We start from the raw sequence: 19,767 nt of genomic DNA on the forward strand, positions 1-19,767 counted from the left end.
AGATCATCCAGACTCTTTTGTATAGATGTTAGTAGAGTGGCTGCCAACGTCTTTTCACTGGGGACAGTGAGATGCCTTTTAGATGCTGTAACCATGAGGGCAACTCTCAGGTGACCAAGGATTCCTAAAAGTATACTGTATATGCCTAGGCTATTACACATTGCTTAATTTAACACTGAGGGAACATTCATTAAAGTACGACAGGGATTACAAAAAATGTGTATTTTTTCTAAAGTTTACAACTTTTGCGTATTTTCTCTGAGTACAAAAGTTCCGGATTAATTTAAGCTTCATTATTGTGACTTTCCTTGGGCCAGGTTGGAGCTGCAGAGTGCGATTGAGTCCTATGGGAGGCTTCCAAAATCATGCACAGAAGGATCAAAGTCAGAAAGGTTGTCCTGCCGTTTACGAGATTTCAGATCGCCATTCGCAAACGATCGTTTCGATATGAAAGTTTCAGAACATTCGGATCATAAGTACAAAATTTTCGTATTCAAACGAACAGAATTTTCGTGACTTTTGCAATCATCAGAAATGATCGGATTTTGTGATTCGGATTCGTACTTTTATGAATGTGTCCCTTGGACTAGAAATGATGTACTGTACCTAATACACAGGGCTGTTGTACCAGAGGAAAAATGCCTACTCACATGCCTATTTATGTTTACACTTCTTCAGTAAGATTCATACAAATTATTCAGGCTTTAAATTTGCCATTTACATTTCATTGGCTTATTGAAATGTATGTATGTTATTGTACATACTATCAGTTCTCTCATCCAAATGCAACATGTACTGCTGATTAATCCAAAGCACCATTTTATTATATTGCAACTTTTGTTTTTTCATATATGGACCCCGAGGCCATGTTGATTGAAATAGACACTGCGAGAAAGTGTTTTTGAAGATAACAACAAAATGACCTGAAATAAAATATTGAAAATACACATTGTGTTTCATACGAAGCAAAAAGAAAGAGTCAGATAATCTGCTCGCAAATAAAAGAGAAGCTGATTTCTGAAAATGTTCTGGAAATAAATCATTGTCTTTTCTACATTGTATGTACCAGCTTTACATATATACCTGACAGTTGGCAATGGGTCACTTTCCATAATTTCAAGGAATTTTTCTTAATGCTTTAATTTAGAAAAAATGTTCAATTTATAAACAAAATTCTGTGTAGTTATATCCTCAACAATTTTACCACATGGTTAGTAACTAGCACAGCTGTTCCATGCACAAGCAACAAGTGAAAAGCATAAACTTGTGTTTACATTCATCATTTTCATTTGAAAAACTAGTGATAAGACGCCAATGGCTGCGGAATGGAAAAAGTCACCACAAAAAATCGACTTCAAAGCAATATGGGACAGATTTGCTTGTCACTATGGAGAAAAGTTTACTTAACCATATAGTCCTGATTTCCATCAGTCAACAATAATACATTGCATGCTACTTATTACTAGAGTTAATTGTCTGCCAAGCAATTATCATATGGACATGATGCTACAATAAAAAAAATAGATTACTTGACATATTAAATGTGAGGCCAAATCTATAATTTCTTTTTAAAATACAGCCTGCTCCTATGATCTTAGTCATATTTCATGAACAGTTGATATTGATTTTTAGCAATCTTTAAAGCGCTCTTACAAAGTGTAGCAAAACATAAATCAGCATTTACTAGAGTTTAGAGTTTATCTGGGTGATTATCTGGCTAGGTGCAAGTGCAGAAGTGTTAATGACCACAAAATCATAGTCTTCAGAGCCTACACGTGTACCTAAACTTTCCAGTGCTTCCATCTGTCGTATGCAACTTGTGCCAAATGAAAAGACTGTGGGGAGGCAGGTGCAGCTCATATAAATTAATAAATCTTAATAAACAGCACTAAGTGGTAAAAAGAAATATGAAAAAGACACTGAGACCAGAGTTTCCTTTTGTATGGGTTGAGGTGCGCCAGAGCTTTATTGAACTGTTATTAATATTAAACCAGATAACCTGCCTTTGCCATGCTGTAACAAAATCATCAAATACACAACTGCCAGCCTCTTCAGCCACAGTGGGCATGTAAAGTAAACCATGTTAGGCAATACCAAATGGCAAGGACATAATTCGCTGTGACATATTGCTGAAATTACCAAATGTGAAAATACAGTACAAGTAAAGCACAAGTTATGAGCCATGGTTGCCTTAACAGTATACAATAATCATAATCAGAGGAGGGTGGGAGAAGGACCAGAGTGGTGTTCCAGTGCCCAAATGGGGGAAAAGCAACAGGGTAAAAGAGAAGTGTTTTAGTGCCCAGATGGGGAAAACAGCGACAGGGTAAGGTGCTTCCTGTGGGCCAATCCCTGCATAATTTACATTTCTCGCCCACCAAAATACCTCCCATTAGTGATGAGTGAATTTTTTCTGCAGGCATTGATTTGCTGTGAATTTTCCGCATTTTGCCATTGGCAAATTGTTTTGAGAAACCCCAGCAAAAATTCAGAAAGGAAAAATTTGTCACATGTAAAAAGAAGTCGCGGGCATGTCAAAAAAAAAGATGCATGCCCTGGGCCAGGCATTATGTTTGATTTAAACGTGCTCAAAAAAAAGTTGCGCAACAAACGCATTTCGTGGATTTTTCATTGTTTTTTTCCTGTCGTTTCAGCGAAGCGAAACGGGACAGATTCACTTATCACTACTCCCCATAGTTACAGACACCTTCATTAACCACTTTGGTAGAAAATCTGACAGGTGCAGGAACGCCCTTTACTAAAATCTTGCCATAAGCAGGCAGTACGCACAGGGATACTTGTGCCTTGCATCCTCCAATGTCCAAACTAGGAACATGCCAGGGATGTATCTTGAAGCTCAAAGGGACAGAAACCTATAAAGGAAGCTACTGTGCAACCTTGAGCAACCATGAGTAGGAAGCTGTTTGCCATTACTGTGTGTGTGGATATTTGTCTAGATGATCAGCTTCATCACCATTATTACCATTATTATTAGATAAACTTCTTATTGACTTAATTACTGCAGTCTGCCTCAATAGGTGCAATAAAGCTTGACACAAAATAGAAGGCAAACAAAAGGCAGTGGTGTAGACTGCAAACTATGTACCCATGTGCTATGTGAAATATTAATTGTAGTAAATGCAAGTGAGCTTGTTTTGCCCGACAACAATGCTCAAAGCATGATAATAAACCCATTCAAGTCCTAGTTGAGATTATCATTAGAAATTCTAGCTACAATTTAAAAGAAAAAGAAAACCCACAGTGAAACAGCTTCAGTGCAGTAATTTTCTTTTCAGCAGAAGATCCAGACCATGAATAGCTGTAGCTATCTGCCCTTTGAGCATAGCGCTCTGCCTTTCCAATTATGAGCCGCTGAAAATGATTTAGGAAATCAGTTAACATTCAGCTAGAGAATTGCTTCCAAGTGATATAGTAGGTACACATACATAACTGTGCCGTTTATGCAAAGCATTTCTATTTGGCTTGTTGCCCTGAAACCACATTTTATTTTAAGTTGCCTAAGGATGTCTTAGTCCTGGTGAGTTTATTAAAAAAGAGGGGAACTGTATTTAACTGCCTGGAATGTAATTAACCATTAAATTATGTTGAGTGTTTAATTATAATATGCATATAACAGAGAATATATGTTAATATAATGATGTCACATCAACCTATAATTGTCCTTTAATATGGCTATTAAAGGAACCAGACAGGAGAAACAGTCTCTCTGTAGGGATGAGGAATAACTTAGCTGATTGCAGCTGGAAAGTCAAACTCATAATATGATGGTGTAACTTGGACAAACAATTTGTAAAGATATTTGCCCATTTAGCTCCTGTGCCAGCCCCAGTCTGTTTAACAAGTGGCATACACAAATCTAGCTGTACATACATCTAGCTGTACATAAATCTAGCTGTAAACTGCTTGTCAATGCATCAAAAGTGCAGTTCAGTGTAAAAGAAGTAATTGTAACTCTCTGGAGTCTAATCATCCCTAACATTTCATTCATATGATACATTTATAAAAAAAGACCCTATACATTTTTATTTTAACTGATGCAAAGGATTGTAAAATCAGCCTGACAAAAAGCCTCTTGTAGAGGAAACAGGAAGTGGAAGTGACATATACATATTCCTCGCAGGTATTTTAGTGCTTACACAGTCAGAAAAGCAGCAGTTCTTGTATTTATTTAAAGAATGGGGCCTATTTATTAAACTCTCTAAAAAAAAAAAATTGACCGCACACAGAACACATCAGGCATCGGTGTTTAAAGGAGAAGGAAAGGCTAATAAAGAGTTAATCTCAAGCTGCAGGCATACCTTTAGTTCTCTCAATAGTGCCCTTAAGTCTCCCCATATTTCACCTGTTCAGATGATCAGAAGCAAAACAGGAAGAAAAAACGCTGAGCTGTGTAAAGAAAGTTCCCATAATGCCTCACTCCTGCACCAAAAGCAAGACCGGTGTACATGCTCAGTTAGTTAGACTATGGGGCCGATATACTAATCCATGAACGGATCGAAAGCATCCAAATGTGTTTTTTCCGTAATGATCGGTATTTTGCGATTTTTTTTCGTCGCCGCCGCGACTTTTGCGTAAATTGTCGCCACTTTTTAGTAGCCGTTACGACTTGCACGAATTGTCACAACTTTTTCGTAGCCCTTTGCCCGCCGTTTACTAGAGCTCAATACGAAAAAGTTGCGACAATTCGCGCAAGTTGTAACGGCAAGTCGCATAAAATACAAAAAAGTCGCAAAATGTTCGTTTCCAATCCGATTTTTTCCCATTCGGGATTCGGAATGGGAGTCAGCTTCCTGCTGATTGGCTCAGATCCACATTCCTAAGGGGGGGAGTGAGTTTTAAGTGAGTTTTAAGCATTCTTGAGGGAAGGGGGAGCAGGAGAGCTGTGAGGAGAGAACAGAGAGCTGTGTGTCTCTGGCAGAGGAAAACAGACACAACAAATCTTTTGACAGAGAAGTCAGTGCAGCATTTCTGGAGTGCTTATGGCTGTATTTACATAGACCTTTCTGATAAAGCTTACTTAGTTTTTACCTTTCTTTCTCCTTTAAATACAGCATATTTATCAAACTGTATATTTTTTTTTTTCTACTTAAAATTCTGGCATGAAAACCAATGCACACTTAAAATGAAAAAGGGCTATCATCCATCATTAGTTTTGTATGCCTTCTAACTGGTGAATATTTAAACTTTAAATAGTTTAAGTTTGCAAAAAAGTATGTACATTGGGGCTCAAGCCATATTGCAGCTATCCATTTTCTGCCAATGTAAATGCGTATATATTTCATTGCTTTTATCCCGTCAAGGTTAGATAAATTGAATGTAATGTGTGTGTAAATGTTCATTACTGTATTATTACTTCTCCCTCACTTTAAAAAGCCCAATAGTTCTATGAATGGGTTGTTCTGCCCTTATGCTGATTAAGATCCTAAAGAACAATTTAAGATAAATGCTGATCTTTTGTCTTTCACTAGTGTTGTGTCAGATTTTAGATACAAAAGTGAATGTGTTTCAAGTCTAATTAGAGGGGAACTCCGGCTTCCGAACCAAAATTTGTTAAAGAGCCCCACACAACACAGAAACCCCAATATACCTATCACTGTAATCTGTTCCTTCAAAAAGTATGAATAAATACCATTTTTATATGCTGACAGGTCTTCTCTTCCTGTATCATTTTAAATCCAGCAAGAGGAGGAGGGACTAAAATAGTGATGTTAAAAATTGTAACAATTTTCCACAGCTTACAGACAGCATGCAGGATCTACATAACCCACAATGCATTGCACTGTAATGTTACTTTCCTTATGGACTTCACATGTCCAGGGTGAGTAAGATCAGCAGGGGAACAGGGGGCCAGGCTTAGGTAACTGTTCAAAACCATATTATTACATTAAAATAATTAAAAGGCTGCATATTTTTTGATTGATATATATTGTAAAGTTGCTTGAAATTATATTTACTTTTCAAAAAGCTTAAAGGAGTGGTTCACCTTTAAGTTGACTTTTAGTATAATCTATTCCTAGCAACTTTGCTTCTGGTTTTCATTATTTATTTTTTATAGTTTTTGAATTATTTGCCTTTCTCTTTTGCCTCCTTCCAGCATATAAGGGGGGTCACTGACTGGAACTATTGCTCTGTAAGGCTACAAATGTATTATTATTGTTACTTTGTATTACTTATCGTTTTATGCAGGCCCTCTACTATTCATATTCACATCTCTTGTTTAAACCACTGTCTGGTTGCTAGGGTAAATAAGACCATAGCAACCACATATCTGGTAAAATAACAAAGGGATAGCTGCTGGACAAAACTCTAAATAAAACCATAAAAAATGAAGACCAATTGTAAATTGTCTCAGAATATCAATGTCTACATCATATTAAAAGCTATTTTAAATTATTTTTGGATGGCATTTCCCCTTTAAGTATATGCAGGTGAATTGGGGTGGGATTCAGTGGGATGCTATTCGGTGTCTGATTTGTAAAAACATGCAACCATACTTTAAGTCGGTTTGACTCCATTCTGGAGTAAAAAAACTGCATTGTGGATAAAAGGCAATACAATATTTTTATATTTTTAAATGGCCCTTTTGAACTGAGGGGGCACTCCTGTTTAGCACTGTTTTGTGAAAAGTGAATACTTTTTTAACTGGAAGTTGGCGCATTTGGCGCATTTAATGTGCAAACAGAATTGCAAAATTTTATTCACAGGGTGATTGTCCTCAAGAGCTTTTTAAATATGGGATAATTGCAAGTTGTGAATATTTATGCAAACACTTTGGGCCACACTTATTTGAAGTAACCACGATTATTTCTGATGTGCGTAAATTGTGCGAAAATTGTGTTGTGGTCGTATAAAAATATTGTCGTTGCGTTCCAAAAGTTACAAAATTTTCGTATCCGAACGATTGTAAAAGGCTAGTGATGAGCGGGAGACAAAAAAAAAAAGACACGGGCAACAAATAAGACACGGGCGACAAAAAAAATCGCACAACAAATGTGTTTCACAAATTTTTCGCTGTTTCGCGAAACGGGACAGATTCGCTCATCACTATAAATGGCACAAAAACCTTTCTGACTTGAAACTTCAATGCATGACTTTGGAAGCCTTCCATAGGACTCAATGGCACTCTGCGGCTTCAACCTGGCCAAAAGATAGTCACAATATGAAAGCTTGAATGAATTTCGAAATGTTCTTAGTCATTATGAAAAATACGACTTTTTTGTGCAAATTTACTCAAAAAGTGAAAATGTCGTGTAATTTTAACGATATTTTTCGTGGTCTGTACGAAAAGTTCTAAAAATTAGAAAACCTAGTTTATTTTTGGCCAGACTCACGCTTTCTCAGCCTCTGAGAGCAATGCCGGTAGTTTATGGGCTGCTGGGGTCTGTGACCCACATTTGAGAGGCACCAAAATAGGATAGTTAAAGGCCCAAGACAGAAGTCAGGGCATAATTAGGAACAAACAGGAACAATTTAATAAAACTAAATAACTGACAAACATACACACTTATGGCACTGTCAGTCTGTCTGGACTCAGGACTTGCTGTTTTGCTTTGCCGTAAAATTAGCGAAACTTTTCAAAATTCGGGAAACAGCTGAAAATTTCGGAAATGTGTAAAATGACGCACATAAAAAAATGACATGCGTGGCAATTTTTTTGTCGACAAACTTATTTTTTTTGATGCTCACCAGTAGATTTTTGTGGCCATTTTGCAAGGCAATCCACTAATGGCGAAATGCAGAAATTCCCTGCAAAAAATTTCGCTCATCCCTAAAAACTACTCAAAAATCATATTTTGTATTACATTAACAAAGCTTCCATACAGTATATCTATGTACTTGTACACATCTATATCAAGTGAAATTCAATAGAGAGAAGATATTAACAGGAATAAAGCAAAATGCATTCTTTGTACTTGGTTAATCCCAGCATGGACCTCAAACATATCGAATATCCACCCTACAAATGTTTCCAGTATTAACAAACCGTCTCAGATCCACCTTCAGCAGTCTGTACACATTTATTACCTTTTTATTATTTATTTACAGGATTTCCTGCTGTCTTATACAGTATTATATTGATTCTGTATTCACCCCTCTACAATGCATATTGATTCATCTAATGCACATTGCCTTTTGGTTAGCACCTTGTTTTTGTATGAATAAAATATTTACTTGCTTTCTGAATAAAATATTATTTAGATAAACTTTCCCTTAGGCTGGCTCTACATCATTTTATCATTCATGTCAGCAGCACTGCACAAAGTAATTTTCCAAACCTTTGTCTGCATGGCCTCATCTTCTGTTCCACACAGTTATATGCAGAAAGGAGAATGGCAGCATGTATGTACTGTATTAGAGCACATCACGTTACACAATACATGGTTCTTACCTAGACTGGTATAGGTATAGTGAAGTTACTTATTGCCTGTTTGTTTCGGAAGAAAATAAATCTAATTCTTCTCTCCACGCAGACTCTCTTAAAAAAACAACAAGGGAGAAACCTCAGGCAGAAAAGCTTACTTAGAATTAGGATCTTTCCAGATTTTTAGCCATTAGCCAAGTGCAGAATTTTATAGCTATCTAAATCATTCTGCTCTATAATTATTACAAGTAGCGATGAGTGAGTTGTTCCCCTAAAAAATTAGCAGAAACACAGGAAGATTTCACAACACATTGAAGTCAATGGACATTTTTTCTTGGTGGCTTTTTTTGTGGCAGCTTTTCCCATGCATTGGAGTCTACAGGCTACAGAGATTTTTTAATGTCACACATTTTTGCAGCAAAATTTTCCTGAAGTTGTGCAAAAATATTCCTCTAAGGTCTTTTATCTGAAGATTTTTTTGTTTGTGTAGTGCTTGGTGGCGTCACCTGTTGTTTTTTGTGTACCCCACCTTTAAAAATGAGCATATTAGAAGTCATGACCTGTATATAAGCACCTGTATATAAGCACTCGTATATACTCACAGTTTATCCTTATATTTTACATGCTCGATTATGTGTATATTATAGTGAATAGGGGTACTCTATTCACTATATTATACACATAATCGAGCATGAGTGTGTTAGTTAATGTTATTCAGTAAGGGGCACTTCCATGTCTAACATTGCTTATAGACTGACAATGCTAATATAACATGTAATTACTGCTTGCACATGAGTTTGTTGATCTGTGTTTGAAAGGAAATTTATCAAATCTGCAACCATTCCCTCTGTTCCTTCTAATGATTCATTTAGACTGAGCTATTATCAGTGGCAGGTATTGAAAACATTTCATCTGCAGATGTAGTCACGTTTATCTTCTAACTAAATATGCCTTGTGGGATAGTCAAAATTTCCTGTCATCCTGAGTTACCTGATGTAATTAACACGCCAGGATAAATGGAATTTTACACAAAAGTGTGTTGAGATAACACTATGGATCAATATATATCATTCACTAAATAAACATCTACCATAATTATATAGAATGTAAATAAACAATGGCAACGTATATACAAGTACCTATCTCTTCATGGACAGAACTTGGTTTTGCCATTATGAAATATATGATATGTTAAAGCAATAAATTCCAGAGAACATGGAGTGAAAATAGCTTATCACTATTGGGAAACGGTATAGGATCAGTTATCCTGAATGGTTGAGACCTGGAGTTTTCCGGATAAGGGATCTTTCTGTAATTTGGATTACCATACTTTGTCTGCTAAAAACAATGAAATAAACCCAATAGGATTGTTTTTCCACCAATATGAATTCTTGCAGAATATTTACGATCAAGTACAAGCTACTGTTTTATTATTTCAGAAAAAAATTAAATCATTTTTAAAAATTAGAATTACTGGCTTAAAATAAACTCTATGGGAGATGGTCTTCTTGTAATTTGGAGCTTTCTTGATAAAGGAAAGCCCTGGAGCTATAAGCACAGGGGCTTCATGACAAGGGATCTGAATGACCAGCAGCCAGATTACACTGGTTAATGTTCAGAGATTGGCAGAATTGGGTGTAGCTGAGATAAGGTGAGAAGGAAAGAGTTAAGGCAGAAGATAGCTGGGCCAGGGGGTGGAGAAAGGGAGGGATGTGATGTCAGAGGAAGAAACACTCACTTCCTTATTGTCTGAGCAGGTAGATACCCAACCTCCCCTTTTTTGCTTATTTTGCAAAAATGTCAGGATTTATTTTTTTATGTTCTCATATTATCTATTAACTGAATGTGGATGTTTTCCTGAATACATTGATTTATTGTGGTTTCTGCATCTCTATACAGTATAAACTTGCGAGTCAGCATTGTTAATGTTTCTGATTGCCATTGGGGTCAGGAATTTTTTTCCCTTTTGAGGCATAATTGGCACTGGCTTCAGGTTGCATTTTTTGCCTTCCTCTGGATCACAACAGTAGATATATGATAATGTATTTAAAGTTTTATTTGTCACAGCAATGGTAGGACCTTGGCAAAGTACTGCAGAGGGAGAAAGGAGGTTCTCTTCTGTGACTGCACGGCAGACTGATAGATACAGATTTATAGATACTACTGCTTATGCTAGGTGACAGCCTGCTTGGATTTCCTATCATAGAGACGCTGCAGATTCAGGGCCAGCAGCAGGGCTGCTGAACTTCTCAAATGGTGGGAGATGCAGCTCCTGCTGGTAGCAGAGTTTGGGGCCATCCTCTCTGTAGTTATAGGCAATCTAATACTCAGTGGTTTATATAATGACATAGTGCTGATTTAAAATGGCAACTATGGAAGTAAACTTCAAGTCTTCAGTGAGGAATGGAAGAGCAAAAGTAGCGATCTCTTATGAAATTCTAGCTTTAAAATGTTACCTTGAGTTATGCTGTCATTGTCCTATTTATTTGAGAAAATGTGAATAAATGTTGTGGCCATTTTACCCCATCTTTGTCTCCTGTTGTTTCATTAAGGCATATAACAAGGCTTTCAGTGGGCTGGCTCAAGGTAAAGAGTCAATTGAGGAGTCCCTTTCTCATGGGATTCCTGAAGGTATCCCACTTCATGCAGATTGCTGCAACTCTCCAAACTATTTTCTTTATGTCTCTTTGTCTATCCAAGGACCTTTTAGTCCAAGAAGCACAATGGTCTTACAAAACAATGTATATGTTGTGTTTCTGTGAGTGTGTGGCAGATACTGTAGACTATGGGCAGAATATGAGAGAATGTGAGATTATATTGTATGAACAGCCAGAAACTGTATTTCTCTTTGGCCCTGGGTTAATCATTCCTTATTTCCCATGATCTGTTTACATCTCTATAAAGGCATTTTAACTGCCATTTTATGCAATATATGAGAAGTTAAAAACAAAAATCTATTTAGAAAAAAAATGTTTTTGCTGCTTTTAAAAATTAAGGTATTTCTTTTAGCTATGCCAAATTATACAATTATTTTGGGTTTTAAAACAACATAGGAAAATGTAATGCACAATACTTTGTATATTAGTAAAAAAAATAATTGATTTACTGGAAAAAGAAAATAGTTATCTAGATGGCTAATCATTACCATGACCCTGACTGTTAGCCTGATGTTTATATTTTATAAGAGGTATAAAAAAATCTTTGTTGACTGGATACTTCCTCTGGATTACACACTCTATAGAGAATGCATGGATTTTTGCCTAAGAGCATTGTGCATGTACAGTATACAATTTGCTGTGAAGGCTAAGCAATGTCATTAGATTACTGAAAACTTCTACATACCACTGCCTACTGTTATGCTGGATGTTGCTATATGTGCACTGTTATATACTTCAATTTCAAACATTTATATAGTATAGTGACAACAAATTCCATAATGCTTTTCAGAGATTGTTACAATCTATTTTCTTGACAACACAGACAGGCAAACACTGGTTGTTTTTATAAAAAGTGAATTAACCTGCCTGTATGTTTTTCAGAGTAGAAAGAAATCCTTTAGACATGTCTAGCTCCTCACAGATAGGAACTGGCTGGACTGCACCCTTGGACCACAGTGAAAAAGGGCAGAGATACTAAACATTGCACCACTGTGTATATATGTGTGTTATAAATGGAGTACAGTACGCAAGTCTATAATACATTGTAGGTATGCACCAAACCCAGTTTTTCAGGTTCGGCCGAACTCCCGAATCCATGCTAAGGGATTCGGCCGAATACTGAACCGAATCCTGATTAGCATATGCTAATTAGGATTTGGAAGGGTTAAATCTCGTTGGAAGGGTTAAATCTCACAGCAAAAAATGTTACACTTCTGTGATTATACGGCGACATTAACCCGAATCCGAGCCATGCCAAAAAATTCAGAATCCTGGCCAAATACCGAACCAAATTCTGGATTCGGTACATCCCTAATACATTGTATCAGATTGTATTGACAGGAAATCTTGGCCGCTATTTATGGTAACACTTTTGTTCAAGGATTGTGCATCTAGGAAAGCTGTTCAAAATTCATTGACCAGCTTCACACTATATTATGTGTGTGTGTGTAACATGTATTCTTTGTGCATTTTAGTAACCATAACACAGGGCCTATACAGAAATCGGGAACAGAGGTCAGGGCCTTGTAAACGCAGGGAAATTTTATTGCCACCAAATGTATACTGACAAAGCTAGCAACATCCAGATGCAGGTTCAGAATGTTTCCTGCATTCCCAATATGCTTGGCGTTTGTTACTATTATGGAGTCTGGATTTTGTTGTGGATTTTTGGACTACTTAATTTTAGAGAGCTGAGTTACATATTATATTATTATTACATATTATATTTATATACTACATTGCATTGGAACACAAAATGATATTGAAATGAACACCCAGTTAGCATTGGATACATAGCTAGTGGCAACTTTTTAGGGCTGCCAAACTGTCACTCTGTATGTCAATAAACACTGTTATATACAAAGGAAGCAGCTTCTGACTTCCTAACCACCTGGTACCAAAAAGTACATAGTCAATGTAATATAACGCTAAACCCTACAAAATGATACAGGGGTTGCCAGATGCCAAATTATCAAGTTAAACCAGGAGTTTTCTAACCCCATTTATTATAGTCTGCACATAAGCCTTATACATTTGACAAACCATTCCCAGGTGTCTGCAAACATTACTGGTATATTAGATTTGAAATTGCCCCAAAAACAGGTTTGTAACCAGAAAAATTGGAATTCAATGTTAAAATTGTCTGCAGGGGACTACCTACATGGGAAAGTGTATTAAAAGTACAGAAACTAATAACTTCACTGATAGGTGAGGATAACCTTAATATCTGAGAACATTTGATTCTGGTCTAGACAACAATCCCTGTAGTGGGTCATTTCTATCAATAATGTTGGTATGAATTAGAATCCCAGACTAATTAGATGCATTACTTATAAACAATAAATATTTTTAACACAATATTATAGAAAAGTACTATATTAACATAAATATGCCTGATGATGATAATGCTGATGTTCACAAAATGAGAATGCAGCTATTTCCTTTTTCCTATATTCCATGGCTTTGGGTGAGATTGGAAAAGTCTTGATATTCCTATACACACCGGATTTCCTAAAATTGGGGTGTTTTGTGTTGCTGCAATAGCTGCTTTAAATTCCTTGTTGCAGTTTACTCTGTATGATGTTTGTCAGAGTTGTGGGATCTGGGGCTTTCCATCTGCTAGATATTGCTACTCTAGCTTTAATAAGGATTTGGTTGCCCAAGCCTGTGATTTTTTTTGAAAGTTCTGGAAATGACTGCCAAAGGATTGGATTGAGGGATAGTTCCAGAATGTATAGTCAAAAGTGCCTCATGCTTCACAGTTTGGGTAGCATTTGGATGGATAGGGAAAAGCTTATGTAGTTTATCAGGGGTATGATATCATCACATCATAGTCTTATAGACATGGTTCTTATGTTTAGTACATGTAACCATTTTTTCTTGCATTAGTCCAGATTAATGATGAATGAATCTGTCTTTTGCCAAAAAAAATTGTAAAACAACAACTGTGGACTTATTTTTGTGCTACTTTTTCGTCACTCAGCAAATTTTTTCGAATACATGTCAGAGTTGTTTTGGAGCTTTCTGGATATCGGGTTTTTAGATAAAAGTTCATATGCTTGTACTAATGAAAATATCAGGGTTCCTAGTTTTACAATATATAAATAGGTCTGTGATAATAAACCTTTACCCTTTTAAATGCTGCAATAATAAAAATGAGGTAAAAAAAAACCTCCTTTCACTGTGAGGCAGATTTACTAAAACTCAAATATTTCCAGGGAAAGGAAGGGACATCTGCCATTGACGTTTACATGATCTTGACAGGTTATAGATGGAGTATTGTTGGATTCTGAATTGTTGCAACTTTTTTCTGTGACTTTTTCAATTTTTAGCACAAAATAATTTGAGCTGAAAAATATGCATGTTAGTAAATTCTTCCCTTTGGAATAAAGCATGAGGGAAATGTATTTTTAGTGTGTATAACACTACATTATTAACCTAGCTGGCTGTTATAGTGCAATTAATATATTTACACTATTGCTGCAGTTAATGGAAATACATGGTTTAAATTCTGCTGCAAATAAAGTATACACAATGACACATTGCTCTGAAATAGTCAGTAATTCACTTGACTATAACAGAGTGGTGCTGTTCCTGCCATGATTTTAACCAGTTGTATCTGTTTAGCCTCGAGTAATCCAATCTGTTCCTATTATAGTGTATATAATTGGACATCCTCCTTACTGCATTTAACTACAGGGCTTTATTGTACAGATAATCAAAGGAGAAAGGGTTTAAAGCAATATTTGGTACTGTGCTGGTGTTGTGAACAGTGGGATCATGATGATGATGAAGAAGCAGCAGCAGCAAGAGGGTAAGTTCAAATAAATATTATTTTGTTTATAATTTTATAATTTTGCAATTCACTAAACAAAATTAAATAGTGTACAAATGACTAATTAATGTAGAGGTAGACCAATACCTGTTGAGATTATAAAATAATAATATAAACATCTATGCAGGAAAGGTATATAAAGCAATGCATGAAAGGGAGACTGGCTGAACAGAGAGGGGGAGAACAAGCCAGGAGGGGGAGTGCTGATGACAAGGAAACCAGAAGCATAGAATCAGTGTATAAAATCATGAGTACAACACATTGATCAAGCTCAACAGCAAACATTTTGCTTACAGTAGAAAGGACAGATAACAATACAGAAATAGAAAGTGCAAGGCTTAATTGTTAATCACTGCTGAGGGTGTAATACATTCCAGAAGAATAAAACTAAGTGAAAGAGAAGAATGAGGATTGCATAAAGACTAACAGGAGTAACTAGCAAAGAGCATGAGTGAGCTGGGAAGATAGATGGAGTGCCTACTGAAGCCAGACTCCACCTCTGCTGCACCTGAGGGCTTAAGGGAGCTGTCCATCCCTCAGTGCTGGATGTTCATTCTGCTAGTAACACTCAAGAGCTCCTGCCTGATTCTGTAAATTCATATAATCCCCAAATCTCCAGAGAAGAGCAACTTCCTAACCTACTGAATTTAATGAAGAATATAACACCAGAACCACTGAGAAAAATCTGTCTGAAAAGGATCTTTGCTGCATGAAAATTGTAACTGGAATTCAGAGCAAGAGTACCACATCTAACCCAGTTCCGAACAGATCTGCTGCTTTTCAAGATTCAGACTCTGAAAGAAACTTTGATGAGGTTGGCTGAACTGACACAGATAAATCAGCCACAGGGAAAAAAAACTGACGTTGGATTGTCAGGTATTTATTTTTAGTCAGAACACAGAGGAAATTGCATTGCTGACACAGCGTAGTGTTAAATGTCCTACAGAGACTTCTAATAGGATAATTGGAATGTGCACCTTTTAATCTACAGGACACTGGTCATATCCAAATTTAAGCTTAAAAAACAGTCACTTATTTTAACCATTTACCTAGAAACCTAATTTGAAGGTATATAAGTTGTAAGGTTGTGCTCACATTTGCCTACAAGGACCATGGAAACTCTCTAAAGAAGGTGCTGAACTTAAAGATCAGGAAAACAGTTGTGGATCTACCGGTGGCTTTACTGTAAAGCAATATATCAGATGAGTCTTATGGCTTGAAGGTAAGAAAACATACTGCTGATGAGCTAATGTTTCTTTGCATGATAAAAAATGCTACTTATGTGTTAATGCTAAAAATTTGCAGCATTCTATAAATGTATGCCATTAAACAATAAATTAAGTTCATCTTCACTAATCAAATGATAAATTATTTATCTGTAATGCTGCTTCTTTTCATTAAATACCTTGATATGTTTAAAAACCATTACTTCTAGTTGTGGAAAGGGTCAGAATGTCTTAAATGAGGTTCATCTCCATCATCTCACAATAAGTAAACATAAAGCATTAACAGTAAGTGACTCATTGTCATTTAGTGAGGAAAACATTCTCACTGAATAGTTTACTACTGGGTCATACATTATCACATCCAGATGCACACAAATCACACTCAGACAGATTTTTTTTAAATCTCCTTCTCTCTTTCCTCGATGTGTATGTCTCTCCCTGTGTCTGTCTGTCTCTGTTCATAGATCAAGTTTGACAAGAGATCAAAGTGGATGGATTATTCCTAAAATTATATGCGTTGTAAAAATGTCACTTATACACACACACACACACACACATGCCTTAAATAGATTGCATTGGTGTGTTGTTGCTTCAGTTACTCTAATAAATGACAAATATATAGACAGGCTCATAATTATGTGTGTCTGTGTGCGATGTGCAAAGAGAAATGTTAATAAGACATGGAGGTGAACTGACAGTGAGGAAGTGAGTTAATTTAAAAACAACGGTTTCTATAGCAATAGGAACTGTGGCTCTTTTATGTTGGTGGAAGATGCAAAGAATGCAAATGGCTTTTGTCTCGTATAACAACCTTTCAATGAACTCTAATTAATAGGGCAAAGTGTGTTTCCTGTGATGATAATTGAGCACTGATTCCTTTGGGGTGGATAACCGATATAGTATAAGCATTTCTAAATGCAGCTATTAAAAATAATCCAAAGTTTTATCAAACCATGAATGCCTGATTCTGATTCTTTACCCTGATTTTAAAAATACCATGTTTATAAAGTCAAGTTTTCCTGAATCAGCAAGGTACCCTATTTCATATAACACATGATTAAGCATGTACTTTAGTTTTGTGCTGTATTGTAATCAATGTTTGCTTTAAAATGGTAATTATGCCTAGTTATTTATGTAAATGTTAGAGGTAACAATAGTAATAACAGTAACAACAACAGGGATGTTATCCTTGTTAATTGAGTTCATTTTAATGCAATGCTGGGGCTTAACAATTCAGAAGGGTGTTAGACCAAACACTGCCACCAAGCACTAACACCAGAGAGAATAAAGTTCAACTGCTTTGCCCATTAAGGCTAATTGACACACCAATCAAAGCAGTGGTGGTTTGATATATGTATGAATTCATTAAACACTTGCCTGTCAGAAAAATGTTCCTTTCTGTCAGGAAAGTGTTAACATAAAAATGCTGAGAATTCTTCTGGGTTCACCAGTTTAACATATAATATGTCTGCCATAATTCAACAAACAAAACATATTATGTCACGTTGTTCTTTGTATGAAGATTACGTTGAATTTACATTAATGATTTGGACATGGAGCTATTAGGAGATAAATAATAAAGGGGAAGTTTAATTGCAGGAACATAGATTGCTAACCCTTTGTTTTCAAACAGCAGGGGATACTAGGACAACATAGGCAGTCAAAATAAGTGTTCTTTTAAGTGGTAGTTTGTCTGTCAACCCACCATGTGCTTCACTCACAGCTCTTCAGTAGCATTAGCAGCAGTGACAGGCTGACACAGGTACATTGACTGTTACTGTTTTCTGCTGGGCGACAGTGGAGGTCAAGCAGCTCAGGTGCCACAGGGCAAATTATACTGTTGCTCAAGTTGTGGCGCAGTTTTACATGTAACATGTACTACAGAAGATATCATGTTAGGCCAAGTTATATCGAGTTGGCTTTCCCCAGTGTACCCTGTAAAGCATTAGCTTTGATTGCAAATTTAAAGAAATGAAATTGTTGGTGAGCTCATTTATCTTTCTCTTGAGACTTTCTCACTTCTATTAGAATGAGGTGGTGAAACTGTTCTTGAATACCTAAGGGAGATTTTTATAATGCTGCCTCAGTTAACTCTACTTGTTTTACTTCTGTCCTATATTGAAATGGAGTCACTAGCATAAACAAGCACACACATAAACAATGTTATGTTGTGTTATTATATGTGAAAAGAAGCAAATACATTTTACAAAACCAGAGTACTGGCATAGCTGCCTATCGATCAAACTATTTCTAGAAACTGCAAAAAATATTCTCCTAAGGGCATATTAAACAGTCTATTAATTTTGTATTGTACAAAACAGCTAGCAAGCAGGTTTGTTAATACTTTGCTAAATTAGGACTGGAAGAGAAATCTTGGGCAAGGAGCAATATCAGGAACAAACTTTTTTTTTTTTTAAGCTTATGGTTATAGGTGGTACCCTACATTCTTCTTCAGCATCTCATTGTTAATCAAATAACTTTTGTCCTGCATCTACAAAGAGGTCCAAATAGTGCTCACAGTTCTATTTGCTATGAACCCTAACATCTTTGAAACAGTATATGTTTGCTATAGGAAATTAAATTACTGTATATCTTCTTTTATTTTTTGTACAGTGTATTCTTTATTGATTGCAGTTCCAAAATATACAATTAATGTGCATTATTCTAAGGCAGTTATACCTTACATTAAAGTATATGAAAAAAGTATTTAATTGGTTGTAATGTGCTGTTTTATTATTCATTTATCCCTATAAAAATATAAATCATATACATGTATGGGATTCCTTATACACTATCCAGAAAGCTTTGAATATATTAAAGCCCAACTCCTACAGATCAAATAATCTTAATTTTATAAAATTGTTCCCAAGTATCTTGAACTTGAGGGTAACTAAGTGGTATGAATCCAAAACTATCCTGTTAGGGCTTAAGGTATGGTGATCCAAATTATGCAAAGATCCCTTATCCAGAAAATCCTTGGTCCCAAGTATTCTTGATAATAAAGGCTATACTTTACCTTATAAATGGCATTTCTAGGTATAAGCAATAATATATATTATATTTTTCACTTGAAAATTGTGATAGGTAATAGGTTTTGTAAACTGCAGCCTGAATAATGCTGTGAGCCTGTTTTTTGCAGTTTTGTAGTTTTTAAAATTATTTTGCAGGAAACAGTTATACTCTAGACTGAATGATACCTTCTTTGAATTAACATATGGATGCTTTTGAACCCTTAAAACATGAAGAGGAGCACTGTGGTGTTTGGAACAGCATTCCACCTCCCAACATTACAAATATTGTTAAACCCTCCATAAAACTACTTCTCTACAGGATGTAACCAAAAGCGTAATTACCGATGTAAGAGAATGCTGCATGTCAGTCATCTTACTGTTATCTTACATACAAAGATTATTTTGTAATTTTTATCTTATGTATATTACACTTCAATCAGACATGAGATGAAAAACCATTTAACTGTTAATGATTCAAACTTCAAATGTAGAAATGAAGACCATGAAACCAGATTTTCATTTATCAGGAGGGGTTTTCATTGGAGGACTTTTTTACATTTGAATGCAACTCCTGGCTGTGGAGATCTGGAGGCAAGTTTTGTTGAGCTACAGTATATTGCTTTAAAGGGGTTGTTCACCTTAAAGTTAACTATTA

At 35.9% G+C, this 19,767-nt stretch overlaps 1 protein-coding gene across 1 annotated transcript in view; it reads left to right on the forward strand.

The window, feature by feature from the left end:
• Positions 1–15,163: 15,163 nt before the first annotated feature.
• drd2 (dopamine receptor D2) overlaps positions 15,164–19,767 on the forward strand; it is a 146,773-nt gene continuing 142,169 nt past the window's right edge. The window contains exon 1 of the mRNA XM_031906502.1: positions 15,164–16,097. The gene's annotated coding sequence lies outside the window, so the exon portion shown is untranslated. The remainder of the gene's footprint in view (positions 16,098–19,767) is intronic.

This window comes from Xenopus tropicalis, chromosome 7 (assembly GCF_000004195.4).
Source record: "Xenopus tropicalis strain Nigerian chromosome 7, UCB_Xtro_10.0, whole genome shotgun sequence".
NCBI lineage: Eukaryota > Metazoa > Chordata > Amphibia > Anura > Pipidae > Xenopus > Xenopus tropicalis.